Below are 4855 nucleotides of genomic sequence, written 5' to 3'. Positions count from 1 at the left end.
TTCAAAGCTTTTTAATGAAATGACACTGTGAATAATTCTAGAAACAATCTGAATGTTTCTTCATTTTCAGTGTTGTCCAGTCTCCCAGCAAAAGAACGATGCAATTGATGGTTTTTTAATAATATAAAGCTATCTGCAATGGTGGAAAGAAAGAAGATGGAGATTCTCGGGGTAGATAAGGGATTTTGATGTAAAAGAAAAGGAAGGAGAGAGAAGAGGAGAGGGAAAAAAGAGATGAAAGGATGTAATTGAATCCCTTAATTAAAGGCACTAATAATGGGGTGTGAGCCTTTTAAGAAGCAATGTATACAATTTATAAGAAAAATTTAATACTAAAAACTACAAAATATAAAATAAGTTTTTAATATAATATAGCTAGATAAAAATCTCATTACTATACTTGGATTCTAGAGTTTGTCCTGTCCACTTAGCCTAGTATTTTAGTTGGATATTTTTTCTAGTACTTCCTTAAACCTAAATAATAATAATAATAATAATAATAATAATAATAATAATAATAATAATAATTAAAAATGCAAAAGTGACTGGGCTGGCATGGTACACATGTATAGAGGAGAAATTCAAAAATAGTCAGATTTATAAGTGATCATTCAAAAATAGCCACAGTTTAAAAAATAATCGAATTTTAGCCACTCTTTTATGTAAAGATAAATCTGATGAAAACAATGTTCAAAATCCGGAAAATACGCCAGCATAATATACTGGAATTTTCGTATATTATGCTGGAGTTCCGGTATAATATATCGGTCCGGCATAATATGTTTGAAGTTCATACATAAGTGCTCCAATTTCCAGTATATTATGCTAGAACTTTCTGCGTGTTGGAGTTTCATCATAATATACTGGAAGTTCATACACAGGTGCACCGATATCCAGTATATTATACTGGAACTTTCCGTGTTGCAGCAAAATAGTGACTATTTTTCAATGACTTTGTAAATGCTGGCTATTTTTGAATGACCAGTCTGAAAACTGGCTAGCCCATACTATTTTTACTATGTTTAGCCCAATAAGCCTGTTGCTGACTAAGTTTCCATAGTCTATTTGGGCCTTTTCAGGGAGCTGCTGACTCTTACAACAGTGAAGAGTACATTGTATATTTAATTTGTATTAGAATGTCCCAACACTGTTTTGAAGAAATATTTTGTTATTTCTTTATTGAAAAATTTCATTGGAAGCGAAGACAGTGAATCCGATTGCATGCGCTATATGTTGATAGCTTAAATCCGCCTTAGCCATGAGTCATCCCTTGCAGCCATGAAATTTTTGAACCAACATATATAGTATCAATGCTATACATTATTATTGCAACATAAGAAATAAAGACATTCAAATAATAAATTCATGACAATAATGACTTCTCTTCTTTGATGGCTCTCTACGTACTTAATTATTCTTTGAAAAGACTCGATCACAATGTTGTACTTTGTAGCCTTTCGTAGTATTATGAGATTGGGATTACGGGGTTTTAAAGTTCACTTGTAATTTCCCGTACAAACATGAGAAAAGGAAAAGAGGAGAGTGAACGTGCTGCACCCAGAAACCAATCATTCGACAAATTTAGTTAACTATATATACTTCTGAAGCATTAGATGGTTGATTTCTTGAAGGCCTCGTTCTATGAATAAAATTAGTGCATACGTTAGACATGTTGGAGAGAAAAGCTAATTAACTGAATTACAAAGTTGGGATTATATGGGATTAAAGTTCACTTTTAATTTCCCGCACAGACATGAGCAAAGGAAAAGAGGAAGGTGGACGTGCTGCTCCCAGAATTAGTGCATACGTTAGACAGTCCCAAAGGCAGAAAGAAGTCTACATGGGTCGTACAACTGTAGCATCAAAAAGCTCTTGTTATGAGCTGGGATTCTTCCTTTCACGTTTCTCTTATTTTCATTTTTTTCCACGTAATAAAAGTGAATATACAAGACCTAGCTGAAAAAATAGGAGTCCAAAACCTAACTGTGGTCTTTTTGGACTCAAACGACCAAAATAGGTTAAAAAAAAGACTAGGCACCATTATATATATAGCGCGGTTATTCACCGCGCTATACTTTAACGGTACATTTGTCTGTTAAGGTATAGCGTGGTGAATAACCGCGTTATATTTGAGCTTAAAATGGCGGGAGGGTATATCGCGCATATATAAGGCGCTCATACCCTGGATGAACACCGGAGACTTCTTGTGATAAAAATATTGGAAATGTACGTCAAGACTGAAGACGTTCGCAATAATGAGGTTTCAGATGGTTATTTTGGAGCAATTTTAGCCGAACAGGTTCCGGGTGAAAGAGTTTAGCCTGATCTAAACTTATCTCCACGGGAGAATGAGGAGCGAGGAAATAATTTCTCCCCAAGTTTACATAATCCACAAGCCGAGTGGTAAACTTTAATTTTCCTTGTGTTACGATGTTTATTTTTATGTATTGAATTTGTATTAACACTCATATATTCCCCAATGAGTACCATCCAGATATGAATTTTACAAGTTATGAACCAACGACCAGTTGGAATATGCCTAGCTTTGGTGTGTTGGATCATGGTGGTCCATCCATAAGTCATCATCAACAGGATAATGTGCATCATGGGATATCAACACATTATGATTTGTAAGTGAAGTGATAAAATTTATATGGATTTGAGAAACTCATTATTTTATTGGTCGTGTAGTGAAAACGAGCAACTTGAAGGTCCTGTCCTTACTCAATTGCACGAAGACGACATATTAATCGAAATTTGGCAGATGCACAGAGTCAGTATAAAATATGATAATTTACCTGATGGGCCAATTAATGAATTCAACAATTTCCAGATCTAAACAAGTTAAAGGAAGAGGTCTACCACAATCTTTTATCCCATGAGACTCTAAAGAAGGTAGTAAGCTCATTATGCCAATTACAACAATATAATGACCATTAAATTGTCCAACAACTTGTAGAATATTTACACCATATTTGAGCATTTTAGTGGTATTGGTGGGAGGCTGCTGCATACTGTCCTTAGACGTCCCCTCTAGCGGTTTTCCATTTAAAAGAAAGCAAGAAGTTGGAAGCATTGAGGATGGCAGCAACACTTCAGCCGTTTAATCCATAATGGCTTCCAAAAGAAAAATGCCAATAAAAAAAAGAGAAGTCACCCTATAACTTTCAGAAAATTAGGCCTCTTCTGGATCTATACTATATATATGTTTTTTTTTTTTTTTTTTGTGTGTGTGTGTGTGTGTATGTTATCTATGAAATTATTAGCTTCGAAAGAACTCTTCAAATTTCACTTTATAGAGTGAAAAAATTTTCTACTACAAAGTATGATAAGCATAAAAATGATTTCCAAGCCACCCCTGGTCCTCCAGCTTCAAAAAGTAATAAATAGATAGATAGTAAGATTAATTTAAAGAGTATATTTTACACATTACAGTTCCACCTCAGCATACCAATTCTCACTTCATTTATCAAAGTACCATCTTGCAACTTATAGTTTAGGAGTCATCAAATGAATATCATATGGCTGCCACTGCCACGAGGAGGGAGATTTAAAATCTTTATCCACTAGCCAATTAATTAGTTAATTCAGTAATATTCCGCTACCCGATAATTAATTAATTACCCACATAATTAAGAAATATCTCAAATTGCTTAGAATATATATATACCACTTTTAACGTACTTTATATATATACCCTACTATCGTGGTCATGTGGTACCATATAAAATAAATACATACGCTATTATTTCATTAAAACATTCACGTAAAATTACATATATTTTCTCAACTTCGAATTGTCCTAATCTCATGAGAGTACCAATTTTCGTACGCTTAATTCTTAAAATGGTAAAAACATAACCTTCTTTTGTGAGGAAAAAACTTCTATTTTTACAATAAAGAAAATCTCGTTTACAAACTTTACTCTTATTAGGTGTATAATTTATCATATCAGAAAATAGTAATAATGGTAACTATCCAAAGTTATACATATAAAACTTTTACTAAAATACTTTACTTAAAAGAAAATACCACACTAACATAATATCTAACAGTATCAAGGTTGTAAACTTACAGGGTCTCATAATAATAATATCTTAAACCTTCTATAACCTCCTAATGACATAATCCCTTTGAACTCATGTGGATTTACTACGACACATCCTAATGCTATGGTACGAGATGTAACATTCTTTCCCTTTTTAGAAACATTCGTCCGCAAATGTTAACTCTTTGAGATTTTCAAAACTTTTGCTAGGGTCTCATGTGTATATTAAACTAAAACCCAACCTCTACCTGAGCTCTAGACTATTCACAACCTTTTGTACTTGAATATCTCGTATCTTCTTCATCTTTATCTTACTCATATTGCATTGTACGTTCTGTTTCTTCCATAACTTCCCTTCCACATAAGTAGAAATTACATTAACCTTTTCCCTTATCCCATATACATATACATATACACACACACACATATATATATACATATATATGTATATATATACATATATACGCATATATAATGCCGTTTGGTTATGGGTCAATATGCATATATAAATGCATGAAATACATATGAAATACGTCAATAAAATCTCTCGGTTTGTATGTGTATGTGACTACGTATATTAGTAACATATATAATCCAAGAGACTCTTTTAAATTAAGACTAGCTGGAGAAAATACGCAACCTTTCCAAGGCTGATATTGAGTTCGTAAGTAGACACAACTGTCAGCAAGCGACCCAACTTGATCCCAGAGGAAAAAAAACTCAAAACTATCTAGCCATATAATTAATTCAGATTAGTGGGAATGGGTCCAGAAAATAGTAGCAAGAGGACTGTGTTTAACTCCAGGT

The sequence above is a fragment of the Nicotiana sylvestris genome, chromosome 2, assembly GCF_000393655.2.
Source record: "Nicotiana sylvestris chromosome 2, ASM39365v2, whole genome shotgun sequence".
In the NCBI taxonomy this organism is placed as follows: domain Eukaryota; kingdom Viridiplantae; phylum Streptophyta; class Magnoliopsida; order Solanales; family Solanaceae; genus Nicotiana; species Nicotiana sylvestris.
This window is presented reverse-complemented; position numbering follows the sequence as displayed.